Below are 15,534 nucleotides of genomic sequence, written 5' to 3'. Positions count from 1 at the left end.
ATATCTCTTAGAAACTGAGTGTAGAAAAGTGGTTACCAAAGTAAAATAAGCCAGAGAAAGACAAATATTGTATGATATCACTTATATGTATAATCTAAAGAACAAAGTAAAGGAACAAACAAACTAGAAACAGACTCATAGATGCAGAGAACAGACAAGTGGAGACCAGAGGGGAGAGGTGTTGGGGGATGGGGTTAAAAAAGGTGATGGGATTGAGAAGTACTGATTGGTAGTCACAGAATAGTCCCGGGATATAAAGCACTGCACAGGGAATATAGTTAACAATATTGTAATAATTGTGTATGGTGCCAGGTGGGCACTTGAATTATCGGAGGGAACATTTTGTAACCCATATGAACGTCTATCTGCTGTGCTGTGCACTCAAAACTAATATAACAAAGTGTTGAATGCAAACTGTGATAATAAAATAAAATAAAACAAAAAGAAAATTGGTTACCAGGGGCCGGGTGGTAGGGAAAATAGGTAGAGGTTGGTAGAAGTGCACAATCTTTCAACACTACGATGATTGTCTGAGGATCTAATGTAAACCATGGCGACTAGAGTTGCTAACACTATATTTGTACAACTAAAATTTGCTGAAAGAGTAAAACTTAAACATTCCTACCAAAAAATGATAAATATATAAGGTGATGGATATGTTAAATAGATGGGAGAAACCCTTTCCTAATGTGTATGTATGTCAAGTCACCATGGTATACACTTTAATGCCTTAAAATTTTACGTGTCAATTATACGTCAATAAAACAGAACTAAAAAAAGAAACTAAGCCTGCTAAATGAAGCCTGCTAAATGAAACCAAACCTTACTTGACATGGGTATCTTTGAACAAATATTTACTTATCTTTTTTAGAACTAGTCTTCAGGGGGACAGATTTTGGGGAATTTGGTTCTATTCACTCACTCAAGAAACAATTACTGAGCACTTCCTTCGCGCTGGGTGCCCTTTTTGGTGCTGTGGATGGACAACCAACAAAACAAAGAAAGCACTAGCCCTTGTGGAATTCCTACTTCAGGAGGGTTTGTGGGGGCGGGAGAGGCAGACGGAAATATCCAGGAGGGAGCTCCCTGGGGAAGGATGAAGGATGCCTGTTGGTTGCCTTTCCTCCTTTGGGAACACTTCAGATTGACTTCAAAATGCTGACCCAGAAAGAAAATGGTGCAATAAATGCTTCAACCAGCCTTGTTGCTAAGCATCAGGTCAAGAGGGAACACATTGAGGGCTTCCCTTTCTACTTCATCTGCATCCATCTGCACAAGCCCAAAATTAAGGGTATAAAATTTAAAAATCAAGGGGAAAATTCTTGAGTTTTTAATCACATTCCCATGTTGATAAAATATTTATGAGCTCTCCTTTAATTAATTAGAATAAACTATGGAACACTGCTGGAAACAAATTGAAAATTTAATAAAGTAAGTTCACTTCCAATTTCTTGTGAAGAAAGAAGCTAATTATATTTAGTTCTGTAATTATAACTTTAATTAAAATATAATGCAAAATATTTCAGAAAGTGAAAACAGTGCTGAGTAATAAAATGGGGCCTTTAAGACAATTTGCTCTTTAGACAAAAATTTATAATTTAAAATGAAGCCTTTAGTGTACCATTTCCCCCAAATTTCATCCTTTTAGTATGAATTTAATTTAACAGCCTTTCTATAAAGACTAATTAATGTTTATTTACTGTTTTAAATCTATTTCCTTCTGTTTGTTGAGTGCTGAGAATCTCCTCTGCATCTGTCTTTGTCTTCTTTGTGGAGTAGGTTTGAAGAGATGCTCTGTCCCCCTTGTACATCATCATTTACAGCACATCCCTTCTGAGGTAGAACATGGCTTCAAACTTACAGTGACTTGAAACGTGAAAGCTCGATGCCCACAGATGTATGTGCCCATATCTGCCTCTTCAGCTGGCGGCATGGCGATGGTTTGATTGCTCCAGGCAGACATCCAGGAAGCAGGAAATTTAGATCCTCTAAAATGAAATCAGGACGAGGATGAAATGACCTTCTGGTGATGTTGTTAATAATCATTTGCTCTCAAACACTTCTCAGAGGAATAGAGTTGACTAATAGTTTGTCCAGATATTAGATTTAATTTCCAAATTCTACTGGAATCTGGAGCCATTTGCCATGATGTTGAAGTCATATAATTTCTAAAGGACTTTTAGAATGCCTATTTGAAAGCTACTCTGCTTTTACCCAAATCACAGAGGTTTATGGAAGGAAAATGACAAGCTTGGAAAACCTGCATCTTTTAAACTCAGCATCTCTTCATATTTCAGCATTCAATGAAAGATTCACTTGGCTTCATCTGAATCAATTTATAACAACTAAAATATTTATTAAATGAATACTGTATAAAAAGATTATATTGTCTGTACAAAAATCTCTCTGAGTAGTTGCTGAAAATCAGATTTCTGTACCATCAGTGTCCTTACACTCAGAGTTGAATTCAGTTAGTTATTCAGTTAGTTAGGAAACATACTAGGTCTTTGCAGGTTTCTAGAATTGAGTAATTTAGTCCTTAACTCAAAGAATCTATAACCTTAGTGGCTGATGCTATTGGAAGGAGGGATGTAAACCATCAGCAACTCTTTGCTTTCCCTCAGGGAAGAACCACCTGCCCTGGGTTGGCATCGGTGAGGGAGGAGTAAGTAGGCAGAAGGGACTGTCAGCTCTTTGCAGGAGGAGAATAAAGTCCTGTCGCCTGTGATTTGAGACTGCTAGGACACAAGGCAATGATGTATTCAGAATTCGTTTCCCACTTAGTGTTGTGCTTTAGGACCCACAATCTTGGTGCCCATTCCTAGAATACTCAAGAATATTCCAAAAACATTTCGAGAACCCTCTCTCAGCGTTTCAAAACTCTGGATCTTTCCAGAAGTGATGGTGGCTTTGGGTGACTTCATGTGCTTCATCTTGGTGTCCTTCACCGTGGTCTACACATACTGGATGCACCAATTTTTACTGCCTGTTTAGTTGTAATCAATAAAATGCTTTGAAAAGGTATTTGGAAAAGTTCTGCTCATCCTACTAAGCCAACCAGAGCAGAAGCACCTGGAGAAAAAGCTCATCATTCCTCTTCTCGCTCCAGCCCACTCCCTGATGTCATGACCGGGACCAGGCTGGTGAGCACACTTCCCTAGTTTTTGCTGCAGCAGGTTTTAATGTTTTTAAACCAGAAATGTTGAGATACTGAGCACAATGGCCACGCAACTTCCTTTTAAGTTTTGTAAAAGCCAGCACTCCCTGCAGAGCCTGTCTGCTGCCAGGACCCAGGGACCCGGGACCCAGGGAGGGGTCTCAGTGGGGGCGAGCTCTGTGGCCATCAGGGCTGAGTCCCTGAGCTCAGAACTCCAAGCCTCCAACTCAGTGGTCCTGTGAGAGGAGTGGGGGTGGAGACAGGAAGATACATTTGCCCTCCAGGGGACACCAGGCAGCACCTGAGGCATTTTCGGTTGCCACACCCATAGTGAGGGTGTTTAGTAGTGGGTAGAGGCAGGAAATGCTGCAAAAATCCTGCCATGCACAGATCAGCCTCTCCTGGCAAAAAAAAAAAAAAAAAAAAAATTATCCAGCCAAAAGTCAATAATGCCAGGTCAAGAAATCTTAGAATAGAGAAACTTTGAGGATCCAGTCCCTGAAGGAGGGGTTTGCCCTCCCGCTTGTGGGCAATTCTACAGGGAAAGCATATATAGCCGCACACACTTCATCGGTGCAGTGCCTTTAAGTTTATAATGTGCTTTCTTATTATTATGGACAACATGTTTGTGCTCCCCCCGGCCCCCTCCAATTCATATTTTGAAAACTTAAGCCTCAGTGTGGCGGCTTTAAATGGTGAGGCTTTTGGGAAATAATTAGGTTATGAGGGTGTATCCCTCATGAATGGGGTTATTGCTCTTATAAAAGGGACTCAGAGAGCTCTCTCCCCTTTCTGACATGTGAAGATACACCTCAGAAGTCAGCAGTCGGCACGCAGGAAGAAAGCCTTCACCAGCATCCAACCACAGAGACCCTGACCTTGGACTTCCATCCTCCGGGACCGTGGGAAGTAAAATGGTGTTGCTTAAGCCCCCCAGTCTATGGTGCTTTATTATAGCAGCCTGAACTAAGTAAAACACTTACTAATTCACACTTTGGTGCTTATAAATTGTGTACAAATTACCTCTTTAAGTGTCAGTTTCCTCTAGGCTAATTGGTAGAAGTTCCCGCCCTAGGCCATGGTAGAAGTTCAAGGAGACTCGTAGCACGTGTAGTACTGCCACTCAAACCAGGGCTCAACACGCATACGTCCTTGGGACTCACACAGAAACCACTCTATGTGCTCCAGTATAAAGAGGCTGCTTTTAGGGAAGTGGAGGCTTGTGCAATTTTTGGAAAGTGTGAGGGAAGAAAGGTCAGGAAAGCTCCTGCCATCATCTCAGCCTGCAGCCCTGAGCTGCTGGTCTGGACCATCACTGACAGCTGACTTGACTCTCAGGAGCCCAGGAAGCCCGCTGACCAGCTCAGCTGACCACATGGTGTGTGTGTTTTGGGGGGCAGTTTCAGAAGATGCAGCTCATTTCCTCAGATGCCTACAGCACTGGAGTGGGCAATGCAGGTGGTGTACCCAGACACTGCTGCACAGCGCGCATCTGCGGCAAGCCCTCTTCAAGTGATCTCCTGCTTCCCCCTCTCCCCACTTCTACAAGTGCTTCCCCTGGTGGGATCCACGGTGGAGATACCCGGTCACAGGGATTCTGGGGATTGCAGTTCCGGCTTCTGTGCAGTGCAAGGGACACCCCTGGAGGGTGGCAATAATGTGGAGGTGACAACAGACACTTTGGCATACTTTGTTATTCTTCTGATCTCTGCAGGTTTTTCAAGTACGTATTGTTCTCACTATTTAGGTGAGAAAATTGCCACTCTGAGAGGTGACATAATTCTTCTCCAAGTCTAACTTGTGACAGACCTGGATTCTAAATCTAATCCCCCTCCACTACACCATCATCCCCTAGGTGTAGCCTGGAAAATTAGCTGCCATTTCGGAGTCATTAAAGGGAGTGAAAGGCTCATCTTCCCAAACATCTTGTTCTTACAGGTTTAAATAGCTTGTTATTCATTTGTATGGAAACATTTGTGGTGACCACTGTGTTAGGTGCTATGCTGAGCAGCACGAGGATAGAAGAGGTCCTGGCCCCCGTGGGATTCACTCTAGTGTGTTTGAGAGGAATACATCATAAACAAATAAATAAAGTAGTAAATAAGTTAGCACAGATCCTTACAATTACGATAAGGAAATAAACAAGGCGATAGGCCAGAGAGTGAGTTGGGGAAGGGCATTTCAGATAGATTAATCTACTCTAAGGAGATGGATATTTGCTCTGAGACATGAAGCATTAAATTAATTATTTTTTTGCAAATACTTATCGAAAAATATTTTTAAGGGTCAGGCTCTATTTTAGGCACTGGAGATAAAACCACAGTATCTGTCTCAATGCTAATGAGGATAGATAGGTAATAAACACATAGGTAAGTAATTATCTAGCATCTCATTCTACAGAGAAGGTAACCCAAGGCACACATCCCTGCTAAGACCTCTGAAGGGAGTCACCAATGAGCCTGAGAATATCTGGGGAAAGACCCTGCGGGCAGTGGGAGAAATGCAAGGCCCCGAGGAAGGAGCGCACCTGTCTTTTGAGGAAAGCCATGGAGCTGAGTGACTGCAGAGGAGGGAGCACCGGGAGGGTGATGGAGAGAAGCTCCAAGAGATAACAGGAGGTCCGATCATGCAGGGCTTTGTGGTTTCTTACAAAGACTTGTCTTTTTCTTTGAGTAACAGGTGACTGCCTGTGGAAATTGACTGGGGAGCAAGTATGAGAGCAGGGATACCTACTAGGATTCCAGAGCAATTATTAAAGTCAGATATAATGGCGACTTGGATCAGAATGGTAGTAGTGGTGGTGGTGATAGGTAGTTGGATTCTAGAAATATTTTGCAAGCAAGGCCAATATGAGGGATATACTGAATGGTTGGATGTTGGATGAAAAAGAAGGAAGAGTCAAGTATGTCTCCAAGATTTGGTGCTAGAGTAGTTTAGAAGATGGAGTTGTAATTGATTGAGATTTGGAAACACGTTTTAGGGCGAGAATCAGAAATTCCATTAAGGTCTCGTTAAGTTTAAGATGCCTATTAGACATCTACATGAAAGTGGAAGTCTGAAGTTCAGGGAAAAGTCAAATACAGAGATCAAAGTTTGGGAATTGAAAGCAAATAGATGGTATTTAAAACCATGAAACTAAGTGACATCACTGAAGGGGTGACTGTAGGCAGGGTAGAAACGAGGTCCTAGGTCTAAGCTCTGAGCACGGCAACTTACAAGTGGAACATATAAAGGGGACCCAATAGGAAGGACAGATTAGTAAGGTAGACAGCCAAGGGGAGGAAGTGCCTCAAGGAGGAAGTTTGGCCTATTATGTCAAATGGTGTGAATAACTCAAGTAAGACAATGACTGAAAAATCCTTTGAATTTAGCAAAGTGAGTTCATTGGTGATTTTGGCATGAGCAGTTTTGATCCAGTACTGTATACATAAACTTGATTGAAGTAGGATTAAGAAAGATTATAAGAAAAGAAATTAAATTCTCTTTGAGGAGCAAAAAAGTGGGAAATAACTTAGGTAGGGGGACAGTCGTGTGGTTAGGAGTTCACAGAACTGTAAGGTGTGTGGGTGCGTCAGAATCACTGGGAGGGTTGATTTGGATGAGTTCACTGGGCCCCATCAAAATGTCAAGAGTGCATTGGAATCACTTGCTTGTTAAAACAAGACAGCTGGGCCCACCTTTGAGTTTCTGATTCAGTAGGTCCAGGGGTGGAAGAATTTGCATTTGTATCATGATGTCAGGTGATGTAGATGCCGCTGGTCCAGAGAACACATCTGCTTATCACAGCTCTTGGGTATTGATTCTTTGCTGGCCCTTATGTGCACAGCAACACCCCATTCTCCTGTCCCTTTCTGTCACTCTCTCACTGTGTGAATCTGCCATATTGATTGTTCTTTATTTAAATTCCCATTGGTATGGTCTTTGTAGGAAAGGAGATATCTGTATTGTTTACTATCATTCCTCTGTGTGTCACACAGTGCTTGGCATATAATTGAAATTAAAAAAGGAGGTCATCAATTAATATAAATGAAGAAATGGAAGAAATGAATGAATGAAAAGTTCCAACAATGATAAACATGGTTTTGTACAAGCTTTGACATGTTTAATGTTTCTTTGGAACTGTTTGTGAAGGAAAAAAAATTATATTTTGCCAAATGGCAAGTCAAAATATTGCGTTAGTTAAATTTTAACCTCCAAGACATGCTGAGGGATCTAAACTTGGTATTTACATTTCAAAATTCATGGGAACCAGCCCAGAGATCCTAATGTGGCGATTATGCAGTATTTCAAATATGATCACTGAACTTTCAAAGAAAATGCTGCTTGGAAAGCAATGGATTGTTTTGTCATTAACTCTTTACATGCAGGTCTCCAACTGTCACCATTAGAAACCTCCCTAGTGTACGAGAACACAGTAAAGTCATGCTTTGGCCTTCAATGCACTAATTGGCCTATAAGCCAACTCATTTATAGGGATATTTAAGGCCCACGAAATTGGAAATATTTATGTGTCAGTTCAAAACTCTTAAAAACAAACAAACAAACAAACAAACAAACAAACAAACAAACACAAAAAAACAAAAGAACAGAACTGGGTAGCCAGGTTTCCATTAGTTTTTTTTTGTTGTTGTTGTTTTTTTTTTAGTGTTAAATGAAACACCTCTGCTTGATAGGCCTCATTTGACAATGACAGTTCCATCAGTCAGACAACATGACTAAAAATTTTAGTCATTAGCAACTCAGTCAGGAAAAGAGAACAATTGGACATTTAAGAATGTTTTACTTTTCTGTCATTTTAGGCTAAATGACATTCTTAAATGATGGCCAGTTAAACCCACAGAATCTATTAGTAACTTGAAAATAAGTGTGAAGGGAAGCCTAAACTCAAAGAAAATTTAAACTTGCACTTATCAGGCATGTCACATCATGGCTACTGGTAATAAAAGCATTTTTTGTTTTATGTTGCAATATCTAGAGAGGATAATATTTCTTTGCACCAGAGTAAAAAGTGATATTGCAACATTCATCACATTCTTTGATATAAAATAGCCTAAAAAGTTTGAAAATTGATGTTCATTATTTCAAAGTTAATTTAAAAGCCTGGTGCATTTATAGAAGTTTTCTTGGTTGCTTTTCATAAAGTTCCATATTCAATTTTCAGAAGCATTTCCTTACATGAATTTCATGGATTTTGTTGGGTTCCCAGGAGTAATTGCTCAGGTTTTAATGGCGGTGGTAGAACCAGACCAATTTTTTTTTGGCACATTTATTTTCTTATAATCACTCAGCTGTTGGTCCTATTGCATTGCAATGACCAAAGAAACAAAGAATGGTCATTTTTCCAATTCTGCAAGATTTAATCAGAGTCCAAACTTTTACTCTTTTCTGTTTTTTCCCCCTGCAGGTCTCTAAATCACTGATCAAATGAAAGAAAACTCAATCTAGGAGGTGAAAAAGAACCAAGACTCCAGGCACAGTTGAAATGGAATGCCATTTTTATATGTACATTGATTTTTACACAACTGCATTCAGAAACAAAATACCATCCTCTGGTATCCATTCACTCAGAGTTTTTTTTCTCAGATAAACTGAAAACAAAGTGAATTCAGAGCAGCAACTCTCCTTTAGTGAGAAATCTGAATCCTCTCTCAAGAAGCAAACCTTTATCTGATGAACAACTAGGACAATTGAATTATCTAAACCTATTGGACATTTGCATAATAAAGTAGGTGCAATTTCTCCTAGAAATTCAGATTTAAGACAAAGATTTAAGACTGGAGAAGTAAGAGACTCTAATTCTGCCACTTAATTATCTTCTAAATACTAGAAAGGAAATAACATGGCACATTTTTTTTGAGGGTACTGTGGGAGGTATTTATGTACCTCTCCATGATTGTGATCTATTCAATCTAGTGCAAAAGATTGGTAAAATGCAAAAGAGGTATATGAACCAATGCATTTTATATATAATAAAATATTGATAGAACCTCTTTTCTTTTCTTTTTTTTTTAAAATATATTTTATTGATTTTTTACAGAGAGGAAGGGAGAGGGATAGAGAGTTAGAAACATCGATGAGAGAGAAACATCGATCAGCTGCCTCCTGCACACCCCCCACTGGGGATGTGCCCGCAACCAAGGTACATGCCCTTGACCGGAATCGAACCCGGGACCCTTCAGTCCGCAGGCCGACGCTCCATCCACTGAGCCAAACCGGTTTCGGCAATAGAACCTCTTTTCTTTTGATTTAATGGATAATGTTCTTAGGGCAAAGTTAAGAAAAAGAGTTAATTTAAAATAAAGTTAAAGAAAATTTAAAGTAAATAATGGAAGAGGGTATTCAAGATATGGGCGCAAGTGTGAAAGACTGAAGTATGGGAAATACTGCTAAGTTGTAGTTATTTTTCTTGAGACATCAGTGAGCTGTGTTCAACATTTATAAGGTGTTCGAAGAAGAGGGTGGGAGGAGAGAATGGGAGTAAAGGAAGGAGAAAAATGGACCTGGCTCTTGGAAAAGTATATCTACTGGAAATTCATCAGAAAGGAAGAAAGAGAAAACATTAAACTGTACTTTGAAAAGTGAAAAAAACATACAGAAGTACACAGAATAATATACTGAACACGTGTGTATCTCTCACACAGTCCAACTGATCACCTTGTGGCTGATTTTGTTTTATCTGTATCTCCATTCTCTCCAGTTATTTTGATATATCCCAGATATAATATCATTTCTTCTGTAAATATTTCTGCATAAATATTTAAAAGAGGAGAAATCTTTAAAAACAAAGTAGACTTCTAGTCTCAGTCCAGAACTTGCAAGTTGCCACTTGGTCCTAACAACAAGAAAAAAGCCAAATAAAATAAAAAATTAACAACTCTTCTTATCTGTCAGGGAAGTGAGGTCACAAGGCAAACCACTGCCCCTACCTGGAAAGACAGATAAGTGGATACAGAAAAATCTCAGCTCACTGGTGCAGAAACCCAGAAGCACAAATCTCCAATCTCCCTGGGAACCAGTGCCAGGTAGGAAAACCCGAACTGTAATTGATGAAGGCTCCGTGTAGACAATTTTGAAGTTAAAAACTCCAGGGGGACTCAGTCATATGAAAGGGGGCGGGGGTCTCTCACATTTTTGTTTTATCTCCAGGAGTTGTATCAGGCCTTCACAGGGAATATTGGAGAAAATTCCTATGTGCTTTTTGGCAAGTGAGGGGGAAAAGAAAGCATTTGAAACATATCAGAACACTCTGTTCTTTTTAACAAGGCTTACCCTTGGGAGAAATTATTTTATCAGAGCCTAACCTATTGAGATTTTATCAGAGCCTAACTGATCTGGGTAAGGGAAACACGCAATCTTAGCTGACTGTAGCTTTCTACATGGGAGAAGAGAAACACCCAACTCCAATCCTCTGTAGCCATCCTGCCCCACCTAAGTGGAGGGAGGAAATCCTGAGAAGTTCTTGTGCAGTTCACAGTCCAGAGGCACAAGCTGAGCAAAAGACTGAGAATTAATCATAGTTTTACAGACTGTTTTACATGCCCACCCCCTTATTACTATGTCACTAAAAACCTTTTCACTACAGTCTCTTTTACCCAGCACAGGATCTTCACTCTTCAACAAAAATGACAAGGCTTACTAAAAGTAAAAAAATCACAGTTGAAGATACAGAGCAAACATCAGAACCAGAGTCAGATATGACAGGAATGTTGGAATTATAAGAATAGTATAGTTAATATGCTTGGGGTTCAATGGAAAAAGTAGACAACTTGCAAAAATAGGTGGCTAATGTAAGAAGAAAAACGGAAATTTTAAGAAAGAATCCAAAATAAATACTAGATATCAAAAACAGTTACAGAGATAAAGAATGCTATTGATGGAAAGAAAAGAGAAAACCCAAGAACTGTGAGATAACTACAAAAGGTTTAACATACATATAATCAGAATACCAGAAGGAGAAGAGAGAAAAAAAAAAACAGAAGCAATATTTATAATAGTGAGAAAAAATTCTGCTAAATTAATGTGAGACATCAGACAGCAAACCAGAAAGCTCAGAGAACACCAGGCAGGATGAATTCCAAAAAACGTATACCTAGGCATATCATATTCAACTTTCAGACAATGTAAGATAAATAAAAAATATTGAAAAAGTCATATTTTAAAAAACAACAACAACCCTACTTTACCTACAGAGAACCAAATGTAAGGATTATATCTAACTTCTCCCATGGAACTTAAAAGAGAGTGTAGTAAGTTATTTAAAATGTTAAACAAAAAACCTCACTAAACTACAGTTCTGTACCCTGTAAATTTACCCTTTAAATGTGAAAGAGAACTAAAAGCTTTCACAAACAAAAATTGAGAGAATTTGTTGCCAGTTGACCGCCAGGGCGATTCTCTGAGACCATGCCTCACCCAAATGGACTGCCCAGCCCAAAGCTTTTCAGCACCTTTCCATGCAATGGTATATCTTGGCTTACTCTGTAGAATTTCCTAACATCACTCAAAGCTCCACAAACCCTAAAAGGCAGCTTCTGGCCTTGGCATGTACCATATTCCTTGCTAGCAGTCTAAAGCCTCAGACTAGTGGAAGCAGTCATCAGTTTTCAGTTTAGCCTCTCCTTGGTGCATTCAAGCAAGCACAGATGGCAACTATATCCAAATGCAGATCATTCTGTAGCTCCTACCAGGTGGTTCCAGGCCAGGGACAGGCAACAGCTGACCCTGACCTACACCAGAGCCCCTCCAAAGAGACCCTGAAACCAATACACATGGTGGCTGGCTTCAGACCAAATCAGATAACCAAACAATTAGCACCACAAACAAAACCTGCAAAGGTAGACTCAGCAGGCACCAGGGCCCTGCTAAAGCAAATCTCAGCTCATGGGGTCAGCCCCCACACAACAGCTTGTCTGCTAAAGCAAATCTCAGCTCATGGGGTCAGCCCCCACACAACAGCTTGTCTGCTATAATCATGCTCATTCCTCACAGCCAGTCAGCTTGAGGGTCAATTCCTCCCACTGATGTCCCAACAGCAATCAAGGTTCAACTACAACAGATGGCACACACAACACACACAGGGACACCATAGGAGCATTCTACTCAGGTGATTAGGGAGACTGCACCAGTGAACAACTACTATACAAAGCCACTCTGTCAAGACTATGAGATGTAGCAGATCTACCTTATATATGCAAAACAAAACAATTCCTCCAAAATGAGGAGACAAAGAATGAAGTGAAAAAACAGGACAAAACTCCAGAAAAAGAGCGAAATAAAATTGAAACAAGCCATCTACCCAATGCAGAGTTCAAAACACTGGTTATAAGGGTGCTCAATAGACTTAGGGGAAGAATTGATTAACTCACTAAGAACTTTAATGAAGAGATGGGAAACATGAAAACGAAGACAGAAAACATAAAAAAGAACCAGTCAGAAATAAAGAATACAAAAACTGAAATGAAGAATACACAATAGAGAATCAACAATAATTAGATGAAGCGGAGGACTGAATCATCTATCTGGAAGACAAGATAGCAAAACACACCCATTTGGAGCAGCCAAAAGAAAACAATAATTTTAAAAATAAAAATAGTTTAAGGAAACTGGATCAATATCAAGCGTACAAATATTTGCATTATAGGAATCCCAGAAGGAGAAGAGAGAGAGCAAGAAATTGAAAACCTATTTGAAGAAATAATGAGAGAACTTTTGACAATTTCCCTAACTTAGTGAAGGAAATAGACATATAAGCCCAGGAAACACAGGGAGTCCTAAACAAGATGAACCCAAAAAGGTCCACATCAAGATACATCATAAAAATGGCAAAGATTAAAGATACACAATGGAATACTACTCTGATGTAAAAGAAGAAAATTTGCAATAGCAATAGCATGGATGGACCTGGAGAACATTATGCTAAGTGAAATAAGCCAGTCAAAGAAAGACAAGTAACATATGATTTCACTATATGGGGAATTTAATGAACAAACTGAACTACCAAGCAAAATATAGACAGATTCACAGATAGATGCTAATTTTTCAATAACTTTGCAGGCAGAAGAGATTGGCATAGAATATTCAAAGTGATGAAAAACAAGGATCTACAACTAAGATTAATCTATCCAAAACAGCTATCATTTAGAATCAAATAACAGATAAAGAGCTTCCTAGACAATAAAAATCTAAAGGAATTCATCTTCATCAAACTAGTATTACATGAAATGTTAAAGGGACTTCTTTAAGAGGAAGAAGAAGCCCTGGCCTGTATGGCTCAGTTGGTTGTAGTGTTGTCCTGTGCACTGGAAGTTGACAAGTTCTATTCCCAGTCAGGGCACATACCTAGGTTGTGGGTTCTATCCCTAGTCAGGTTGTGTTTGAGGCACATATGGGAGGCAACTGATTCATGTATCTCTCTTACATCAATGTTTCTCTTTCTTCCCCCTTCCTCCCTCTCTAAAATCAATTTAAAAAATGTGCTGTTGTTTCTGACAATGCAATACATATTGAGAAAGCATAGCTGCTTTAAAAAAAGAGGAAGAAAAAAAGATATGTATAATAAAATTGTAATAACTTCATACCTATCAACAATTACTTTAAATATAAATGGATTAAATGCTCTAATCAAAAGACTTAGGGTGCTCTTTAATTTCTTTTAATAATATCTTGTAGTTTTCAGGGTATAGGTCCTTTACATTTTTTGTTAAGTTTATTCTTAGGTATATTATTCTTTTTGTTGCAATTACAAAAATAAATTTTTTTCATTCTTTTTCTGAATTTTTTTTTAAATATATTTCTTTATTGATTTCTTTATTGATTTCAGAGAGGAAGGGAGAGGGATAGAGAGATAGAAACATCAATGATGAGAGAGAATCATTGATCGGCTGCCTCCTGCACGCCCCCTATTGGGGATTGAGCCCACAACCGGGCATGTGCCCTTGGCCGGAATCAAACCTGGGACCCTTCAGTCCGCAGGCTGACGCTCTATCCACTGAGCCAAACCGGCTAGGGCCTTTTTCTGAATTTTAATTGTTAGTATATAGGAATGCAATAGATTTTTAAAAATTGGTTTTGTATCTTGTACCTTTACTATATTTGTTTATTGTTTCTAATTGTTTTTTGGTAAGTCATTAGGGTTTTCTATATAAAAAAATCATGTCATCTGCAAAAAGTGATTTTACTTCTTCAGTCCCTATTTAGGTACCTTTTATTTCTTTTTCTTGCCTAATTGCTCTGGCTAGTACTTTCAATACTATCATATATAATGAAGAGGTAATATGCAAATTGACCCTCACACCCTCACAAGATGGCTGCCTATGACCAGGCCAGCAGGGGGTTAGTGAGGGACAATCAAACGACTGAACAAGTGGGCTGTGTGGGGTGACCAGGCTGGCAGGGGGGCAGTTGGGGGCGACCAGGCTGGCAGGGGGGGCAGTAAGAGGCAACTAGGCTACCGGGGGGGGGGCAGTTGGGGGCGACCAGGCAGCAGAGGAGGGCAGTTGAGGGCAGCCAGGCCAGCAGGGGGGGGCAGTTAGGAGTGACCAGGCCACATGCAGAGGCAGTGAGGGGAGATCAGGCCAGCAGGGGGGGCAGTTAGGGGCGACCAGGCAGGCAGGCAGGTGAGTGATTAGGAGCCAGATTAGGTCCAGGATTGTGAGAGGGATGTCTGACTGCCGGTTTGGGCCTGATCTCGGGCCTGCCAGTTTAGGGACATCTCCCAAGGGGTCCCAGATTGGAGAGGGTGCAGGCTGGGCTGAGGGAACACCCCCTTCCACCCCCCATGCACAAATTTTGTGCACTGGGCCTCTAGTGTTAAATAAGATTGGTGAGAGTAGATATCCTTATTCTTAATCTATGAAATAATAGATATTCCACATTTATGAATTAGAAGAATCAACATAATTAAAATGATCATATAATTAAAATGATCATATTACTCAAAGTAGTATACAGATTTAATGCAATCCCTATTAAAATCCCAATGGCCTTTTTTATTTTTTTAAAAAATCTTTATTGTTGAAAGTATTATATATGTCCCCTTTTTTTCTCCCATTGACACCTTATTGCCCATCCCCGCCCCATGCCCCAGGCCTCCACCACCCTATTGTCTGTGTCCATGGGTTATGCATATATGCATACAAGTTCTTTGGTTGATTTCTTCCCACCCACCCACCCACCCACCCACCCAGCCTTGCCTTCCCTCTAAAATTTGACAGTCTGTTCCATGCTTTTATGTCTCTGAATCTATTTTGTTCAACAGTTTATTTTAATGGCTTTTTTAAAAAAAGAAATAGAACAAACAATTATCAGATTTGTATGAAAGCATAAATGACCATGAATAGACAAAGAAATCCTAAGAAGAAAGAGCAAAACTGGAAGTA

Source organism: Plecotus auritus (assembly GCF_963455305.1).
Source record: "Plecotus auritus genome assembly, chromosome: 6".
Lineage (NCBI taxonomy): Eukaryota > Metazoa > Chordata > Mammalia > Chiroptera > Vespertilionidae > Plecotus > Plecotus auritus.
Note: the sequence above shows the minus strand (reverse complement) of the source record.